At 43.1% G+C, this 21,862-nt stretch overlaps 1 protein-coding gene and 1 long non-coding RNA gene across 2 annotated transcripts in view; one reads left to right on the top strand and one right to left on the bottom strand.

Annotated features, from left to right (window-relative positions):
- DOC2A (double C2 domain alpha) overlaps window positions 1-21,862 on the top strand; it is an 846,604-nt gene that overhangs the window by 425,116 nt on the left and 399,626 nt on the right. The gene's annotated exons all lie outside the window — the stretch shown is intronic.
- Window positions 1-21,862, bottom strand: part of LOC138304234 (uncharacterized) — a 193,474-nt gene that overhangs the window by 97,429 nt on the left and 74,183 nt on the right. The window contains exon 2 of the long non-coding RNA XR_011205520.1: window positions 10,552-10,626. This is a non-coding gene — a long non-coding RNA (uncharacterized lncRNA). The remainder of the gene's footprint in view (window positions 1-10,551; window positions 10,627-21,862) is intronic.

Here is a 21,862-nt window from a genome sequence, read left to right as displayed (position 1 = left end):
GTGCAGTACTCACTGGTGTCTTCTGCGTGGCGTTCGTGCTCCTGGTAGAGGAGCAGGAAGACAATAGCTGGTAGGATGTGTAGTTCGGGTTCCATGCTGTCCAGATTCCTCGTGGAGTATGTAGAGGTGAGCGTTTTCCGTTCGTAATGTCTGTTTCCGCTGTGTTTTTATCGGCGGGGCTACCGCCCCGGAAAAGGTGGCGGATTGGTGGGTTGTGATAGGGTGGGCGGTACATTGTCTCCCGCCTGTCTGTTGGCGGTGACCGCCGCGCTGTTTGTTTGTCCCGCCGTGGCGGTCGGAGTGTTGAAGTGGCGGTCTCTGTTGGCGGTTTCCGCCAGGGTCAGAATTCAATTTTTTACACCGCCTACCTGTTGACGGGTTGGCCGCCGCTTTAACACCGACCGCCAGGGTTGGAATGACCCCCACAGTGCTTTCTAGGATTAGCAAATTTCTACAGGCAATTTATAAAGGACTTTGCCCAGCAACAGAGTCAGATAACCTAGACCATTAAAAAAGAAAACTTAAAGAAAGGCTTCATTTGGACAGAAGAAGCAGAAAGAGCCTTTCAGGGTCTAAAACGTGCCTTTACACAAGCTACCATATTACGTCATCCTGGCACTACTAAGAAATTTATTGTGCTTACAGATGCATCAGACAGAGCTATTGGAGCCGTGTTGTTACAAAGACAAGACAATGATGGCCTTGAAAATCCTGTCTTTTATCTTTCCCATGTGTTCTCAGATGCAGAACGAAACTATTCCGTGTTAGAAAGAGAATCACTAGCATTAAAGACTGCTTGCAAAGAATGGAGACATTTTCTAATGGGTTCAAAGGAAGGTTTCGAAGTTAGAACAGATCATCGCAATCTACAATGCCTCCACAGTTTTCAATGCCGGAATAGTCGGCAAGCCAGATGGGCTTTCTTTTTTAGTCAATACGATTTTGTAGTTGCATACATACCTGGATCCCATAATGTTCTAGCAGATGCTTTGTCTCGCCGATATCCTGAGAGCACAATTACTACTGTCCCACACATCATCGAGCCATGTCGAATATTGGGAGTTGTTCAATCCTTTCTCGACTGTGTGAAGACAGAGTATCAGAATTTATCCATGGAAGAATGGAACACTTTAAATTCCCACTTGCAGAAGCATCAATAATATTATTATCATAAAAACACCTTATTTTAGCCTACCAAGAAATTGCAAACTGAAGCTTTGCAAATGTGTCATGACTCCTCTATTGCTGGACACCGTGGAATTAAGAACAACCAGGAACTGTTCCTCCTCTCCTTTTGATGGCCCACGTTAAAATCTGACACTGAAACATTGTAGGAGGCTGGCCTGGCTTGTAGTGGGTACCAAGGGGTACTTACACTCTGTACCAGGTCCAGTTATCCCTTATTAGTGTAGAAGAGGTGTTTCTAGCAGCTTAGGCTGATAGAAGGTAGCTATAGCAGAGCAGCTTAGGCTGAACTAGGAGACATGCAAAGCTCCTACTATACCACTGGTGTCATATGCACAATATCATAAGAAAACACAATACACAGGTATACTAAAAATAAAGGTACTTTATTTTTATGGCAATATGCCAAAAGTATCTTAGTGAGTACCCTCAGTATGAGGATGCCAAATATACAGGGAGTGCAGAATTATTAGGCAAATGAGTATTTTGACCACATCATCCTCTTTATGCATGTTGTCTTACTCCAAGCTGTATAGGCTCGAAAGCCTACTACCAATTAAGCATATTAGGTGATGTGCATCTCTGTAATGAGAAGGGGTGTGGTCTAATGACATCAACACCCTATATCAGGTGTGCATAATTATTAGGCAACTTCCTTTCCTTTGGCAAAATGGGTCAAAAGAAGGACTTGACAGGCTCAGAAAAGTCAAAAATAGTGAGATATCTTGCAGAGGGATGCAGCACTCTTAAAATTGCAAAGCTTCTGAAGCGTGATCATCGAACAATCAAGCGTTTCATTCAAAATAGTCAACAGGGTCGCAAGAAGCGTGTGGAAAAACCAAGGCGCAAAATAACTGCCCATGAACTGAGAAAAGTCAAGCGTGCAGCTGCCACGATGCCACTTGCCACCAGTTTGGCCATATTTCAGAGCTGCAACATCACTGGAGTGCCCAAAAGCACAAGGTGTGCAATACTCAGAGACATGGCCAAGGTAAGAAAGGCTGAAAGACGACCACCACTGAACAAGACACACAAGCTGAAACGTCAAGACTGGGCCAAGAAATATCTCAAGACTGATTTTTCTAAGGTTTTATGGACTGATGAAATGAGAGTGAGTCTTGATGGGCCAGATGGATGGGCCCGTGGCTGGATTGGTAAAGGGCAGAGAGCTCCAGTCCGACTCAGACGCCAGCAAGGTGGAGGTGGAGTACTGGTTTGGGCTGGTATCATCAAAGATGAGCTTGTGGGGCCTTTTCGGGTTGAGGATGGAGTCAAGCTCAACTCCCAGTCCTACTGCCAGTTCCTGGAAGACACCTTCTTCAAGCAGTGGTACAGGAAGAAGTCTGCATCCTTCAAGAAAAACATGATTTTCATGCAGGACAATGCTCCATCACACGCGTCCAAGTACTCCACAGCATGGCTGGCAAGAAAGGGTATAAAAGAAGGAAATCTAATGACATGGCCTCCTTGTTCACCTGATCTGAACCCCATTGAGAACCTGTGGTCCATCATCAAATGTGAGATTTACAAGGAGGGAAAACAGTACACCTCTCTGAACAGTGTCTGGGAGGCTGTGGTTGCTGCTGCACGCAATGTTGATGGTGAACAGATCAAAACACTGACAGAATCCATGGATGGCAGGTTTTTGAGTGTCCTTGCAAAGAAAGGTGGCTATATTGGTCACTGATTTGTTTTTGTTTTGTTTTTGAATGTCAGAAATGTATATTTGTGAATGTTGAGATGTTATATTGGTTTCACTGGTAATGATAAATAATTGAAATGGGTATATATTTTTTTTTTTTAAGTTGCCTAATAATTATGCACAGTGATAGTCACCTGCACACACAGATATCCCCCTAACATAGCTAAAACTAAAAACAAACTAAAAGCTACTTCCAAAAATATTCAGTTTTGATATTAATGAGTTTTTTGGGTTCATTGAGAACATGGTTGTTGTTCAATAATAAAATTAATCCTCAAAAATACAACTTGCCTAATAATTCTGCACTCCCTGTACACAAGATATATGTACACAATACCAAAAATATGCAGTAATAGCAAAAGGAAGTAATGCAAGCAATGTATAGTTACAGTGAATTGCAATAGGAGCACATAGGTATAGGGGCAACACAAACCATACACTCCAAAAGTGGAATGTGAACCACGAATGGACCCCAAACCTATGTGAGCTTATAGAGGGTCGCTGGGGCTGCAAGAAAACAGTGAGGGTTAGAAAAATAGCCCACCCCAAGACCATGAAAAGTAGGTGTAAAGTGCACCTATATTCCCCAGAGAGCACAGAAGTCGTGAAAGGGGAATTCTGCAAGGAAGACCAACACCAGCAAAGCAACCAAAGTGGATTTCCGGACTAGAGTACCTGTGGAACAAGGGGACCAAGTCCAAAAGTCGCAACAAAGTCGCGAGTGGGCAGATGCCCAGGAAATGCCAGCTGAGGGTGCAAAGAAGCTGCCACCAGATGGTAGAAGCTGTGGATTCTGCAAGAACGAAGAGGACTAGGAACTTCCCCTTTGGAGGATGGATGTCCCACGTCGTGAAGAAGCTTGCAGAGGTATTCCCACGCAGAAAGACTGCAAACAAGCCTTGCTAGCTGCAAGGGTCACAGTTAGGGTTTTTGGATGCTGCTGTGGCCCAGGAGGGACCAGGATGTCGCTACTTGGATGAGGAGACAGAGGGGGCACCCAGCAAGTCAGGGAGACCTCACAGAAGCAGGCAGCACCCACAGAAGTACCAGAACAGGCACTTGGAAGAGGAGTGAACCGGAGCTCACCCGAAGACACAAAAGGGAGTCCCACGATGCCGGAGGACAACTCAGAAGGTTGTGCACTGCAGGTTAGAGTGTCTGGGACCCAGGCTTGGCTGTGCACGAAGGAAATCCTGGAAGAGTGCACAGGAGCCGGAGCAGCTGCAAATCACGCGGTACCCAGCAATGCAGTCTAGCGTGGGGAGGCAAGGACTTACCTCCACCAAACTTGGACTGAAGAGTCATTGGACTGTGGGAGTCACTTGGACAGAGTTGCTGAGTTCCAGGGACCACGCTCGTCGTGCTGAGAGGGGACCCAGAGGACCGGTGATGCAGTCTTTTGTTGCCTGCGGTTGCAGGGGGAAGATTCCGTCATCCCACGGGAGATTTCTTCAGAGCTCCTGTTGCAAGAAGGAGGCAGGCTACCCCCAGAGCATGCACCACCAGGAAACAGGCGAGAAAGCGGCAGGATCAGCAATACAAGGTTGCAGTAGTAATCTTTGCTACTTTGTTGCGGTTTTGCAGGCGTCCTGAGCAGTCAGCGGTCGATCCTTTGGCAGAAGGTGAAGAGAGAGATGCAGAGGAACTCTGATGAGCTCTTGCATTCGTTATCTAAAGAATTCCCCAAAGCAGAGACCCTAAATAGCCAGAAAAGGAGGTTTGGCTACCTAGGAAGGAGGATAGGCTAGCAACACAGGTAAGAGCCTATCAGAAGGAGTCTCTGACGTCACCTGCTGGCACTGGCCACTCAGAGCAGTCCAGTGTGCCAGCAGCACCTCTGTTTCCAAGATGGCAGAGGTCTGGAGCACACTGGAGGAGCTCTGGGCACCTCCCCTGGGAGGTGCAGGTCAGGGGAGTGGTCACTCCCCTTTCCTTTGTCCAGTTTCACGCCAGAGCAGGGCCGGGGGATCCCTGCACCGGTGTAGACTGGCTTATGCAGAGATGGGCACCATCTGTGCCCATCAAAGCATTTCCAGAGGCTGGGGGAGGCTACTCCTCCCCAGCCCTGACACTCTTTTTTCCAAAGGGAGAGGGTGTAACACCCTCTCTCTGAGGAAGTCCTTTGTTCTGCCTTCCTGGGCCAAGCCTGGCTGGACCCCAGGAGGGCAGAAACCTGTCTGAAGGGTTGGCAGCAGCTGCAGTGAAACCCCGGGAAAGGTAGTTTGGCAGTACCCGGGTCTGTGCTAGAGACTCGGGGATCATGGAATTGTATTGGGGTGACAATTCCATGATCTTAGACATGTTACATGGCCATGTTCGGAGTTACCATTGTGACGCTATACATAGGTAGTGACCTATGTATAGTGCACGCGTGAAATGGTGTCCCCGCACTCACAAAGTCCGGGGAATTTGCCCTGAACGATGTGGGGGCACCTTGGCTAGTGCCAGGGTGCCCACACACTAAGTAACTTAGCACCCAACCTTTACCAGGTAAAGGTTAGACATATAGGTGACTTATAAGTTACTTAAGTGCAGTGGTAAATGGCTGTGACATACCGTGGACGTTATTTCACTCAGGCTGCAGTGCCAGGCATGTGTAAGAATTGTCAGAGCTCCCTATGGGTGGCAAAAGAAATGCTGCAGCCCATAGGGATCTCCTGGAACCCCAATACCCTGGGTACCTCAGTACCATATACTAGGGAATTATAAGGGTGTTCCAGTATGCCAATGTGAATTGGTGAAATTGGTCACTAGCCTGTTAGTGACAATTTAGAAAGCAGAGAGAGCATAACCACTGAGGTTCTGATTAGCAGAGCCTCAGTGAGACAGTTAGTCGTCACACAGGGAACACATACAGGGCACACTTATGAGCACTGGGGCCCTGGCTGGCAGGGTCCCAGTGAAACATACATTAAAACAACATATATACAGTGAAATATGGGGGTAACATGCCAGGCAAGATGGTACTTTCCTACAAACATATGTAAGATCTTGCCCATTATGTGCTCAAACAAAGACACATTGGACTAAGCCAGCAGGTTTATTAATGCCATTGCCTGTGCCATCTATTCCATGGCATACTATAACCACAGATTTTATTTGTTCTTTGCCATCCTCTGCGGGTTATCAGGTCATAATGGTAACGGTTGACTCTTTTACTAAGATGGCTCATTTTTCTGCCCTAAAAAATTACCCACCGCTAAGTAGATGAGTCAGGTCTTTCTACAAGATATAATTTGCTTGCATGGCCTGCCTCAAGTAATAATTACCGATAGAGGCCCTCAATATGTGACCCGTTTTTGGAGAACATTTTGTAAGTATTTGCATATTGAGGTAGCTCTATCATCAGGGTTCCATCCTCAGACTAATGGTCAAACAGAACGCCTAAATCAAGGATTACAACAGTATCTACGCTGCTCTTGTAATGCAACCCAAAGTAATTGGTCTTCATATCCACCATTGGCAGAATGTTCATATAATAATGCAGTCCATAGTGCAACAAAGTCCAAACCTTTCTTTTGTACTTTAGGTTTCTCCCCTACTGCTTTTCCTACCATTGCTAATAAGGATTCCTCTGTTCCTGCAGTTACCTCAGTTGTCCGAAATCTCCGTCAGGTTCAGGATCTGCCATGTACCAATCTCATAGCTACAAAACGTTACACGAAGAAGGTTGCTGATACTCGGCGTAGTCCTGCACCATCTTACCAGCCTGGGACCAAGGTCTGGCTTTCATCCAAGTTTTTGCCCTTTTGCCTGTCCCAGAGTAAGTTTACACCCCATTACTATGGACCTTTTAGAGTCTTGCATGTGGTGAATCCAGTCTCTGTTCAACTTCGTCTTCCATTGACTTGGAAGATTCATCCTGTTTTTCATTTGTCTCAACTGAAACCTTTTATTTCTGATCCTTACAAGAGAGATGCCCATTGTCCCCCTCCTCTTTTAGTTTATGGCCATGCTGAGTACAAAGTACAGGAGATATGCGATTCTCGCTTTTTTCTAAATCGCCTCCAGTTCTTGATTTGCTGGGAAGGATACCCCATTAGTGATTTTTCATGGGAAGATGCTTCCTCTGTCCATGCTCCTCGCTTGGTCCACAGATTTTTTCAACACTTTCCAGACAAGCCTGGGGCTTCGTTGAGGGGACCTACTGTGAAGCCACGCAGAACAGCAGCGCCTAATTCGCGGGCCGCAGTCAGATCGGTGGTCCGCTTATCGGACAGCTGTTTCTGCCAAGGGCCGATTTTCAGTTCGCGACCTGTTTTTCAGGCTACAGCGTGACCTAAGACCTTTTCTTTTGGCTCAGGTTCTCGCTGCACCCACACTTTGCCCCCTTAATTTTTCTTACCAGTTTGTTGCTGTTTTTCTTCTTCTCTTCTTTCTTCCCTTTTTTCTTTTTTGTTTCTTCTTTGGCCATATTTTCTCTTTCCCAGAAGTCTGTATTTTTTCCCTGCATGCTTTGCTTCCTATCTTATACTATGGATATTTTTCTATTTACCTTTATGTGGCTTTTCCCAATCCAAGATGGTGTCTTCATTACTTCCTGCATGTCACTTCCTGTCTTGTCTGTATATAAGCAGAGTTTGTCTTCTGTACCTTGCGTTGCAAACACTTCCATTCCAGTTGTGCTCATCGGTGTTACTACCTCTGCTTTAAGCAATGTCTGAACTTTAAGCTCCGCCCACTTGGGAGTGGTATCCCCTCGATAAAGAATCTTTTGCTCACAAAACACATTTATGGGTGCAAGCATCCACCCAACCACACATACATGTGTACTTTGTTTTTATATCCCTTTTTACTATTCAACTCGTCGATACTGAGTTAATTCACCCTAGACATTACATATCACATAATGTCACTAACCTCTGACCTTGTGGTTGCCATGAGCTTACCACATGATGAACATTACCCCCAGGCATATCTGACCATTCTTACTTTCTGGTAAAATAGGATTAAGGCACTTTATGCTGAAGTCTATGTGGGATCTTGCAAACCCAGGTACTTTCACCTGGCAAGACAGTTCAAACAGGTAAAGGTCTTCCAAAAGAGATCTGTTTGCAATCCAGAGGTCAAAAGTGTAAATCATTAAAAGGGTCAGAGATTTTTATACGTAGCACTTTGGGTAACTTGCAGATCAAATGTTTGAATACCAGTAAGATAGCTCAGTGTGTTCATAAACTTGTGCAGGGTTCTTTGTGCAACCTGTAGGTCGTGTGGAATGATTCTGCTGTGCAGTTCAGTAGGTTGTGCTCTTGCTGCAGATAGTTCTATGTAAACAGCACGGAGTGCATATGAATTCTTTCATGGCCAATTCAGACTTTCGTTCTTTGGAGGTTGATAAAAAAGAGTGCAGTTGAAGGGTATTAATTAACACCTTTCACTATCAGCCAAAAAGTTAATAATGTGTCCTTTCTGCTGAATAAATTGGTGTTATTTACTTAATAGATTTAACTGTCACACGTACACCATACGGGCTACTGGGTGCTTTATAAATAACATATTTGGAAATTGGAAAATGAAAGAGTACACTGAACAGACACGAGAACCAAAGATCAGCAATCGCAGGAGAAAGGTAGAAACAATCTGTAGAGCACATGAAGGTATGGCATGGCCATGGATCCGACATCTGTCTGTTCATCTGTAGAAGGGTAAGGAATCAGGGATTATTATTATATTGATCCACATACCTTTTGTACCTATAGTATGTGTTGAATGGACTTGCCTAAACTAATATGAAGAATATAACATTTCTTGCAGCAGTTTCTGGCATCTCTGCATAATTTTCTGGTATCATCTCAAATATCCTCACTACTTTTTCACAGTTAGGTATTTGTTCTTTTTAGAGACTTTGAAAAAGTAGAACTCTTTGAAGTCACAGTGCGTCTTTGTTTCTCCTGGTGGCCTGCTGAGTCTGGAGACAAGGTATGACAGTGCCTAGCGGTGTTTCCTTTGACAACTGACGTTTACTCCAGAATACAACTCTGACAAATAGAAGTGCAGAGTGCCATTCAAGTACTGTGATTAAAGAGCAGGCAGTGAATTACTTTGCAATAAAAGTGGATATGTTTTGCACTGTGAGGTTTCTTTACCGTCTCCAGAAACAGATTACAGGCTTGAATATAGAGTTGAAAAACAATAACAATCCCATCAAAATCATTTTGGGTGGCAGCTCTAAACTCTGACTAAGGCAATCAGGCACATGATTGAGCAGAAAGGACAGGACCAGTTCTGGTGCCGAAGTCACTCACAGCTTGTGGGATACTCTTCTGAGTGCTGAACTACAGAGGCTTTTTTACAAGCCTTATGCTCCACCGGTGCGTCATTTTTTGTGACACACAGGTGGTGCATTTTGCAGGCCCATATCTACAAGGCCATGCAAAGCCACTTTGTGTGGCTTTTCATGGCCTTGTAGATATGATGCAATGCTATGCAGCTCACATCACTGCATTGTCTTACACTGCTTCAGAGAGGCATTCCATGGGCTTTGCAGTGGGTTTCCCACACAACACTCATGCGTTTTGACGCATTTCCAGATTTACAAGAATCCGTAAATCAGGGAATGCGTCAAACTCTTATGCATCTTATGCATCCTGAGGGGAGGCGCATCAGGGAGAAATATCTTTCTTTTTTCTCCTTTTTTCCTCTTTCTATATGTCCTGTATTCGGCATAGAAAGAGGAAAAAGCCTCCATGGATTCCTTTTGTGCAGGAAGGTGTACCTTCCTGCATGGAAACAATCCTGTCTGCGACACAGGCATCCTTACTCCATGGTGCAAGGGTGCCTGCGTTAGCACTAGGCAGCCCATTGTGCACCAGTGCAGGGGAAGAGGACAGAAATGTGCATTATCTTGTAGATACAGCACATTTTTGCCCTTTCCCTGTGGTGCAGGGCAGTGCAGGAAGGTCACTTACTGCTCTGCCTTATGTCATGGGGCTTGGAAATAAGTACTTTAATCTTTACAATGTCCTTCCTTGAGGTCTAAAAGCTGATAGCAGAAAGCGCTCTATTGGCTACTTTTGGTGGACATTGAGAGGGCCTTTTGCATGAGATACAGGAAAAGTATTGATCGCATGTTCAGACTGTTACATAGGAAAGCCGGCAGAATCCCTCCTCTGCCTCTAGAGGTCCTTATAGTATCCCTGGGAATCTATAGCACCCAATGACTTTCAGGGTTTTTCAGTGCTGCCTCAAAATGAGCACAGTTTATGGAAAAGAGATTTGCCAGGTTTACATTTAAAATCAAAAGAGATTTATTGTTTCAAAACAACACCCAATTGGTATCAACATTGGTGAAATGCCCAGGCATCACATAGCTAGAGCTTACAGTGGCCACATCTTCCAGGCTGAATACGGCCATTGCATGTGTTTTAATAAGAAGGGAGGTCATTCTACAGCTCGATTTCTCATGTGCAACTAGGGGTTCAGAGGAAAAACGTATGGATCTATCATCTAATTGGGGCTAGACCACAATGAAAATACAACATGTGGTGTGACATGGTCCTGCTTCTGATTATTTTTAACATCACAAGTCAATCATTTCACCAAGGACCTCTGCCAGGCTCCTTGACAGCTTTCTACATCCCAGACATCCAAACACATATATTTACATGGAAGCATCCACATATAATTTACATGGCAGCAGCCACACTCCTAGGGTGAACACCAACCTGGATTCTCTTCTTAGAACAAATTGCATGGAGGGGCGATCCAGATTGGCAGCTGTTGAGTAATCCGTAGAAATTCTGCATCAAAAAACATATGAATTTCAAAATCAGCCACCAGGGTCTGAATGGCCATCCTCAAAATTAGTTCAATGAACCCTTCATAGCCACAGCAAAAGGTAAACCCAACAGTTTGACTCCTTGGCTTGTGGGCCACCCAAAGTTCAAACTTGTATTTAGAAGACCTTTTCTTAGGCTTTGCCACCTTAAATATAAATTACATCACTGTTACCTATATAGATAATGTGACTGTCAGGCCAAATTAAATAAACACATACTGTCTGATGTCAGTGGCTGTCACCATAACATAGATAAAAAAAACTATATCTAACTGTACTTTTGCTTAGAAAACATGGGTTGCAGCATTGAAGTCAGCCTATGACATGGCACACCAGAATATGCGTGGTACTTTTGGATATGGGGAAAATGTATCCTACTATACACCAACATACCACGTACATATGTAACTGGTATGAGGTGTTCTAGACATATTATAATTATCTTATAATGCGTCACATAGTAAAATTTGGTACTTACCATAATCTACTCATGAAGCAAAGGTAGGGCAGCCCCACTAGAGCTAAGGATGCAGTGCGACGGAATGGCAAAACATTTTATTAGAGCACATGTGACTGAGGCTTACGCACCAGGTCCAAATATATAAAGAATTGCGGTACACACAGGGCAGGTGATTTCCAAACAGCATTCATTTATTCAGTCACACACCCACAGATTTTGGATTCAAAAGATCTCATCAAGATCAGATTCCAAGTTTAAGTATGGCATCCTGACAAAGGCTGCTAGAATGTTCTTGTTTTGGGCATTTAAATGCACCTGCACCATACATCTGCATACTCCTGCACCAAGGTTGGGTCGCCCAACTGGGTAATGAGCTCTCCTACTAAATTTAAGAACTTTAAACACAGGGTATATTCAGAAGGTTTTCTCCAGTATCTCAACAATTGTATGAGGGCTATCTTGAGTTAGCTAGTGTTGCTTAGACGAAGGAGTCCCAGAGTTGCTCAACATCTTTTGCTGGTACCTGGTGAGGACAGAGAAGGCTCTCAAAAGTGTCTGTGTCTTGGATGGTGGACATGACATGAGCATTTGGATCTCGGCTTAGGAAGGCTGAACCTTCCCTCCAATCACCCAGTTGAAAATCTGCACATCTGAGTTTTCTCCCTCCTGGACTGGCTCTTGGTTGCCTACTCGGCGAGGTTAGCCTGTATGGTGCGTACAACACCTTCCTATTATGAGTTATGGAGGACTGATTTGATGAATTGGAAAGACAGGTGATAACTTAAGGGTGGGAGAGGCACTCATAAATAAACCCATCGAATAAAGCTTAGCTACAAGTGTCAAAATTGTGACTTCTAGTAGATGGATTACCAGTTGACTGAAGAACTACAATCCATCAAGGGTGCAACTAGACCCATACTTTGGGGGAGATTTAACACTTTGTATAATGGGGGTGGAGCCACCATCTGAGGCTGAGTCAACAATATTGGTGAGTGTCCCCTTACTGTTCCAATACAGTATGTAACATGAACTGGATTTTCCAATACAAAATGTATTGTTTATTTAATTCTTAAGTGCACTAGACCAGTAGGATTAGTCTCAGAATCACAGAAAATAATGTTAATAGTGGGTTGAGGATTCTTGCTCAAGACATTTTCTCAGAATGAATTAGAAATGCTGCATTCTAAGATACATTGAGCTTGTACAACTGGTTGGACGTGGACTTTTGGGTTCTTGTTTTGTGACAGACAGTGGCAAATGGTGAATTCTAAAACACACTGGAGCAAATATGAAGAAAACAATTTACAATATATTTGGTGCCTTACCCCAAATCAGATTTTGTGAAAACTACAGGTTATCCACAGTTCGGTAGGTATTATTCTATTCACACTACTTTTAACAGCATGGGACACCTTTATGTTATTTGCAGAATAGAATTTTAGTACAGTAGACAACTCTCTCGCACAGAGATTAAGCATATTGTGTGTTATTCCGTCACACCACACACTATATACCCAAGCTAGCAGCATATTTGAAAAAACAATAGCAACAAAATAATATGTAGCAATACCAGTTTTTAAAATATTAGTCCAGGAGACAAAACTAAGCTATAACTAAAGTCTATGGATTTGTATACAAATGCCATAATAAGAGAATTTCAATGGAATTTTTGTGTGAGGTGAGTTTCCTTCCACCACCCCTGGAACAGGGCCAAATGTGTTGCTCCCATGTGCAATATGTCATTCTGTTGTGCCCACTGATGATGATGCAGTAAGGCAGCTGTACATCAGTCAAGGTGTGTTTCAGCAAAATTTGTTATAGTTACACACCATTAACTAATACTGAATAATCACAAAAACTCACGATAGGTGCATTACTGAGAATAAATTAGGACAGCGTTTCCCAACCTGTGGGGTCCACGGACCCCCAGGGGTCCGTGACACATTCCCAGGGGGTCCGCAGACCTGGACCGGCATAAAGGCACTTCTCCAGCGGGGCCATCGGCAGAAAAATGTGCGTGCTTTTTTATCTGGTTATTCATTTGTGCGACAGCGTTAAAAGCACTGCAAAGTTCAGTGTAAGCTTTCGGACAAAAATAAGTGTCAACTCTGGTGATTAATGTACCTGCTGGAGAGATGGGAGTTTGTCTATTGGCAGATTTGACTCATTGGAGGTAGTGCAGATGGTTAATATGCCAGATGCAAAGAAAATGTATCATGCAATGAACCACATTTTATGTGCATAGCACAGTGGATTACTGCTTTTGTCACAGAGATTATTTTGTTATTGTGCAGTTCATAAGTCACAATCATAATCTAGCACAGAAAGTTATAAACTGCCAACAAAGAACTACATGGAACAAACTGGAAAATTACATTTATTTCCAATTCTTTCATTACTGCTAAAAAAAATGGTTTGCTTGCATAGGAGTACGACATTATTAAAGTCAATGCTGTGTTTTGTTCTGAATCCTGAGTTTGTGTTTCTCCACACCAAGCGCTCTTAAAAAATGCCTAACAGTATGGATGAGGTGAATCCTACACCTTGTAGTCCCCTGTAAAGTTTTTGACACCCTACACTGGTATGAGAGGTGCTATAAATCAAATTAAATACATGTGACAGAGAGGCTATGGAGAGATAAGAGGCCTTTATGGTTTTACTTCCTTTGCCCACCACACAAATAAATTAAAAAGTTTATGTATCTAAAAAATAAAAATCGCTTGGGAAATGTAGAACGTGACTTGAGGATTCAGCTTTCCTAAATAAAACGAAACATTGAAAAGTTAGTCGCCAAGATGCAGCACCAACTTTCCCATTAAAGTTTTCCAATTTTTTCCAATATAAAATTATATGTTTACTAATTTGAGTATTTGTTTGGCATGTACTTGTTTGTGTATTTTTTGCGAATTACTGTTTTAATGTTTGAAATTTAAATCATACAAATTTCTTGGGGGTCCCCAGCTTCCAGTAGTGATTCAGTGGGGGTCCTCGGGAGTCAAAAGGTTGGGAAACACTGAATTAGGACATTTGTTTAACACTTCAATTTATTAAATGCCCCATTGTCATCTCAGTGGTACTCATTTGTCAATGTCATAAGGATGAAAGCCTGAGATGCCCCTCCTGAGTTTTAAACTGTGGCCTGCAGTTTCATCATAGGTCCCTGCAGAAGGTGCTGTACACCCAGATATGGAGCCTATGCCTATCCCAAGCATTATGCACTATGATGGATAACTGTTACTGAAATGCTTTGCTGCTGAAACATGATGTGAGCTGTAGGTCACAAGTTTAAATTCGGCAAGGCAGCCTTCTAGCCTTTGACTTAGGTTAATTGGGAACTATTACACTGTGCAATAGTAACACCTGAAGGGTCCAGCACTTAGTAATGGCAGAAGTTGTGTATGAAACTCTGAATAGAAAAAAGATGGTAAGAAACATTATTTTCATCCAATACTAGATAGCAACTTTTTGTTTGTTTATTTTACATTTTTGTTGCCAGTTCTGTAAGGCTGTGCAAATAAAACAGTGCTACTAACATTCACATTTTAATTTCATGCCTCTCTTTATTTACATTTGTTTTGGGATGTTAAGTCCTTGCCAAAAAGTTTCTTCCATGAAACTGCCTGGGACGCTTGTTTACATAATATGAGGTGAGCATTCAATCTTTTTTAGGATCGGGGCTATGAGTGCATGCGCTATTGCATGCCTCTCGCTTGCGAGATTCTGCTGTGTACAGTAAAGGGCTTGGAGTCCACCTGTCACTCACCATTTGTTGACTTGCGTGACCCTCTTCTTTACAGCCTTGTAATTCCTCACAAAAGGTTTGGCATGATTTCTGTTCCTCTCTGTGGAGCCGGGACCAAGCACTAATTGATTCAACTTAATCAGTGCCCGCCCGCTGCTCCTGGTGTGATAAAGGTACTATTTTGTTCTTTTTATTAACTTCTAGAGCACTGCAAAAAAAGGTTTTGACTCGCAAAAACGTGCCCAGCAGGATAAACAACATTGCAAAGTTTTTCTTTTTACAGCTAACTTTGTTTTAAAGTTAACTTTCTTTCATTTTGCCAAGTCGTCTTTTCTCATTTTCCATTCATGTTTTCTTTTGTTTTTTGTTGTGGGTGTCCTTTTCAAAAGATGATGATTATCTTGTTCTTAATATTGCAAAGCAACATTCTTTCTTCATTATGTGTAACTTTGGAAATTATGCTTTGACACATAATCATGCAGTATTCCCCAACCCACCCGCTTCAATCCAACCCCACTACAATCCACCCCACGCTACCCCACACCAATCCACCCTACTCCAAACCAAACCACTCACCCCAATCCAATCCACTCCAACCCACCTCACTCTAATCCACCCAATCTATCCATTCTAATCTGTCCCACTCCAATTTGCCCCACTCTGATCCAAAACAGTCCCTTCCACCACACCTAACGAAAGTCCAGCCAGCCTTCTCCAATCCAATCCACCCCACTCCAATCCACCCCATTCCAATCCTATCCACCTCACTCCAGTCCACCTTACTCCAGCCCAATCCACCCCACTCCAATCCAGAGAATCAATTCACCCCACTCCAATCCAATCCACCCCACCTCAATCCAATTCACCCCACCTCAGCCCTATCATTCCAATCCAAACCACCCACCCCAATCCAATCTAATCCACAATCCACCCCTCACCAGTCCACCCCACTCTACCCAATCCACCCCACTCTATCCCAATCCAATCCACCCCACTCTACTCCAATCCAATCCACCTCACTACAGCAATCCACTCCAACCCACTCTACTCAATTCCAGTCCACCCCACTACTTCAATTCACTCCAACCACCTCCACCCTATTCTACCCCACTCCACTCTCTGCCACTGAACCACTGAACTCTACTCCCCTCTACTCAACTCTACGGCACTCTACTCCACCTACTCCACTCTATGACATTCCAACAAATCCACTCTCTGACACTCTACTTGCCCCACTCCACTCTGACACTCTGCAACATTATTCTTTAGCCATGCTGAACAGCAGCCACACTGGTGTGCAACATGGCCAAACACTTAGCCAAAGCCAATTGCTCTTGTATAGGCGAGACCTATTGTCTTTGCTAATGTCTGTGGTAGTTGTTGTGTCTATAATTCCCCTGCATTTTTTAGGTCGAGCGTAAGCGTACGACCTTATGCATACTTTTAGTACACTTACTGTGGACTTAAAGTAATTTCATTTGCTTGTTCAGTGTCATTTAAAAATCCGTCCTTGCTAATGGTCAATCATGCCTCTTTGTCCTGCCTTTTTTCTCTTTCAGAGCAGGGACCAACTACTATATAATTACACTTTGTCGTGTTTATCTCTGCTGGAAAATGACTTTTTTCAAGTTCTTTCTATTCTGTAAAGCTTCCCTTTTCATTTGCCAAGCACTCTGTTTCTAGAATCAGGGCTGAAAATCAGGCTGTTATCTTGGTCACATTTGCTGGCAGCAGTTGGTAGTGCACCCTTTCCCTGCTTCCTGCACATTATTACACTTTTCCAAAGTACAGGAAAGATTCTAAAATAGTAGAAAGTGTTTAAGTAATCAGTGAAAGAGTGCTGAAATATAAAGCTCTTCGTTGCCATTTTTATATGAGATAAACTGGTAATGGTAACGTGACTGCTCGAACCAATATGGCAGCATGTTGCAAAAGCTGCCTGTTAAAAATGCATTTTAAACCTGAGCTTCAGTGCTTCTTTTAATGCATCCAAGCCCTGCTGCCATTCTGTTCCACTGCATTCCCTGACACCTACATTCAACCCCCAATAACCTGACACACCCCTCCCCCATCACCTGCACTTCTTCAAGCTGATGGAAGCAAACTTCTGAGCTGTGCGCCTCAACTCCAGCCCTTCATGCCCCCACCCTTCTCACCTGGGGCAGCTGACAAGTCCTGGGGAGGGGGCGATATGGAGATTGGTGAGGAGCAGAGCAATGTACAAAACACATGTTTGCAGATTCTTTTCTCTTGTGACATTATTGTGTTTCTTCAGGCCGTGCGGCCAGGAGAGAGGAGAACACATTTTCCTCCTCATACTTTTATTAACGCTGAATTTTAATAATGATTAATCATGTATTCTGAGTGTTGAATTTGCATAGAACATTAATTAACTTAGAGAAAAATAATGCATGCATTTGAAGGTGTGCCCACCTGAGTGGCTGTCAGTGCTCACGAAGTGTACTTATCAATAGATTATTAATATGAAATATTGAGCTTATGATTGATTAATGTAGCAATATGTCAAATTAAGGGTTATGTATTATGTAATAGGTTTATTAATTGTAGGCCTTAACTTAGCAAGGTCTTGGGCCTAGTTGCACGGCCTCATGTCAAGCTGCATTTCCTAATTGACTTATAAAATAGCTGTTTAGAGAATTAAATTGTGATTTTCCACTTTGCTGACCAAGAGCTCATAGCTGAAAGCCTTTCTCATGAGAACTGCTTGCTAGAAGATGATGTACTATCTAGGATGCAATGTTTGGTGTAGTATGTGTAAGACTGACCTTCCCAGGAGAAGACAATGGATGCTCTGACTGGAGTACAAGCTGCAACAATATTGATACCTGACAAGCCAAACTATGGGAACAGGAGAAGAGGAGCCAACCATCGACATGTGAACTGTGCACTAGTGAGACGTGTAGATTTGGGGTTTTATTTTCATTGGACTAAATGTAAAGATGCAATTCTTTGACCAATAAGGATGTGGAAAGTAGTTTTAGGAAATCTAACTTAGCCAGACTGCACTGAGAGGAGGACACCACTTGTCCATTTTTCGTTTGCCATAACGCCTTTATTTTCCTGACCGTCCCGAGAAGAAACGTGCTTAACCTTATTGCTTAAAGAGACTTTTTAACTTTAATGCTGAATCCTGATGCCTTGCTGACCTAGCTGATGTCCTATTGACGAAGACTGTCACAGCTTGCTGAACCATATTGAGAACAGGTATAAAGACAATGGCCCTAATTACAAACAAGGCGGTCCGGGCCACCATATAATGAACATGGCAGAACCGCCACTTTTGTAACTCCGCCACCGCCAGACTTTCACCACCAGGCAGCCTGGCGATGGCAGAGTTATATATCCGACAGGGCAGCGCTGCAGGCAGCACTGCCCGCCGGATAATGTTCCAGGTTCCACCAGCCTTTCCCTGGCGGTTTACCCCACCAGGGAAAGGCTGGCGGAATGGGTGCCTCGGTGCCCCCCTGCGGGCCCCTGCACTGCCCATGCACTTGGCATGGGCAGTGCAGGGGCAACCATGCACAGCCCCGTCGCGCATTTCACTGGCCGATTTACGGGCAGTGAAGTGCGCGACGGGTGCTGCTTCACCCGCCGCACTGCTACATGAGCCGGCGTCAATGTTCATGTCCTGCATTCAGCAGGGCCGGCTGGCGGAAACACTGTTTACGCCCGCCAGCCCAGCTGAATATTCACTATGTGGCCAGTGGGGGTTCTGCGTGCTGGCGGTCTTTTGTTGACCGCCAGCGCCAGTTCATAATGACCACCAATGTTACTGATTGTTATGTCTATTTGCTTTTGTTTCTAGGTACCAATCGCTATTTTGATAGAGCAGTAGTTAGATGTTTTCCAGATTTGTTTTAACTAAATTGTTTTCCATGTGATCCAAACATGCTATTCTAACCTGAAGTTAGTTAGGGTACTCACAGTTGATGTCTTTTTCTTTGCTGAATTTTAAACGTATGTTATTTTGTTTGCACAGTTATTCTTGTTATTAATATTATTATTTGTACTGTAATCCTAGAATGTGTAGTGGCTCAAGCTTTGATTAGATTGCAATTCTTTCGCTGCTTTGGTCAGCCAGTGTTGTTTCTGTATATTTATCATTTGATTTTGGAGACTAAGTTATGTGACATTGGCATTGTTAATATAGGGAAATAAACTTTCTAACTTTTACATGAAAGTATGGTTATTATGGCTGCAAGGTCATTGTGTGGGGAAATTACCTACTCCTATTGATTATTGATGTCATTGATTGTTAATGCTATTGATTTGTATTGGTGTGGGGTTACACAGTGGGAACTACTCTAAGCGCAGTCAAAAGATCCATGGGGCCTATTCGAGTCTCCTTGTAAGTTTGCTTATTACGGTCTGACACGCTAACACTTTCCACAGACTCCTTCGCACGCTTCTCAGTGAGACATAGCAGGGGAGGAAGACGGGGGCAGAGCCGCGGAATTCAGACCATGCCTGGCACTGAGTGAGTTGCGCTGACATCCGTATCTGACTAAACAAGAAGCACTGGTTTTCTTGTCAAGCATTTTTTAGGAACACACCTATCATGTTAATAACAATTCTTGCATTCTCACTTCCGTCCTTCTATCTTCTAAGTTTGGTATAATGCACACTGTTAGTAACAGCTGCGAAATACAACCAAATGAAGCAGAGTTATGTATGAAATAGGTGTGTGGTTATGTCTCAACCATTACAAAAACTGCCTCGACCGGTAGAGTAATACGGAACATGCTTCATGTTAGTTTGGGCTTTTGTGTGACTTGCACAATTAATTAATAGGAAGTCTGTGGTGATATAAAAATCAGGAAGCACTCCTTTTCATCATGGTTTATCAACTTGATTTTGGCCAGTGGCTCAAAAAAACTGTTTACTGCACATGACCCTTCATGGAACTGGTAACTGAAACGTTTACCTTTGAAATTGAAGCATGACACTTCAATGCCGCTCTCACTCAAAACATCACTGGCCCTATATATAATGTGTGTAGAAAATAGGGTGTGCACTCTATATGAGCAATACTTTTTAAAAGAAGAACATTTCAATTAGTGAATTTGTCAACATCATAAACACCGAAATGCGTGCTTAATGTGGAAAATGAAATTTGGTACAGGTAATACATGCAGATTTCACTACTCATTTAGAAGTGAAAGGTCTTTCTATACAAGCAAAACGTTTTTAGTTAAGTTGTCCTAGACTGGTTGGTAAAATGCACCCAGTATTAATGATTTGTGAATGGAAAGCTCAAGTCGCAAATCACAATACTGAGATGCAGGTACTGAGTTTTGTCAAAGAGGTCAAAGATGGAATAGGAATTCCAGAGACAGCAAGAACGGATGAGCAACTGCAAAAAGATTGAAGTCTTCCAAGGCCTATTGGAAATAAATCTCCATGGAGAGTCAAGAATTCACAGGGCATTCACACTGGTACTCATGTATCTACCTGGAGATTTGTGTTCACGAATGACTATTTGTTTTTTGCTCTTGGTTGAATAAGTGCCTCTGTGTTTCTTAGGCTGTATGAATAGATTTCTGTATCTTGGTTGGCCTGTGTGTGCATGAGTGTCTGCACATCCATTGCTCTGTGTACCTGGAGGTCTGTGATCACGGATGACAGTTTTTTGCTCCTGGTTGAATAAGTGCCTCTATGTTTATTAGCCTGTGTGACTAGATTTCCATGTGGTGGTTGCATGAGTGTCTCCACGTCCGTTGGTCTGTGTTACCGGTACTCATGTGTCACTTGATCTGTGTGTATTAGTATCTGTAGATGAGGAAGCGTGTGAATATATGGAGACCTATATATGTGCCATCTGTTCCTCTATTCCTCCATCAGTCTATCTATCCTTCTGTCTGTCCTCTTGTTCCTCTAGAAATATCTGTGTATTGCCAGACCTCTTTTTATTTGGGACTCTATGAGCAGTTTCTGTGTGTACTTTTGTGTTTTGGTCAGGTACATGTCTATCCGAATGTACAGAGGCCTGTGTAAGTGAATCATTCTACGTCGGTTGTTCTATGTGCATGGGTGGCTGCATGTCTGCATGAATAGATAGTTGTAGCCCCTCACCCCTGTGCATGCATGAGTGCGTCTAGGTGTGTTGCTCTGTCTTCATATGTGCATGTATGTGTGAATGTGCGTGTATGCATATTGCCTGTCTCTGTGGAAGAACGATGTAAAAGCCAAATCTTCTGGCTTTGACAATGCGTTTATACAATGCCTGGGTCGTGAATGAAACAAACACCTACAGCTGTTAAAAGATATGGATCCCATAGGAAGTTAATATTTGTTTTTCGGGTTCTTTTTGCAGTGGCACTGGCTGGTGACGTCAGAGCCACCATTTCCAACAGAGGTGGATCTGGGAAACAGATTGTCACTATAATGAGGTGATACTGCAAAAACTGCCCGGCAGCTCTAATGCTGTTTTTAACAACAACGGCCATAAAGTGAAGTGGAAAATCTGACCCTGAGATGCTCGTCTAAAATTAGGCCATGCTTAGCAATTATAAATCATAGCAAAGGTTCATTTCATGGCTGGGAACAGAAATAACATAAACCAATCAGAGCCCACCCAAACCTTAAACCAGGCAGAATATATCCCCTTGGTACGATTAAAGCACCTTACAAAACCAACTAATAATGACTAGTTTGTGGCCAAGTAAAATATATATATAATTTGTTAGTTTGTAAGACACATTTCAAGAGAAACAAAATCAACAAACCACAAACCCAAAATGTACACATCATACATGAGAATAGACTTAAAATATCACTCTAAAATATAATCAGATATAGGGTGTAATTTATTATTTAGATTCATGGCACTGCAAGAAAATAAAAACAAAAATGACAAAAGTAAATATTACGAAGTAAGTGGTTTACTATAAATAGATGCTTCCCTATCCCGCACGCAGTTGCTTATATAAAGCTAAGTAGCAGGATGTGATGGAAAAAAGAGAATAGCCTTGACTG

This window comes from Pleurodeles waltl, chromosome 7 (assembly GCF_031143425.1).
Source record: "Pleurodeles waltl isolate 20211129_DDA chromosome 7, aPleWal1.hap1.20221129, whole genome shotgun sequence".
NCBI classification, from domain to species: domain Eukaryota; kingdom Metazoa; phylum Chordata; class Amphibia; order Caudata; family Salamandridae; genus Pleurodeles; species Pleurodeles waltl.
Note: the sequence above shows the minus strand (reverse complement) of the source record. Positions and strands in the feature narration are given on the sequence as shown.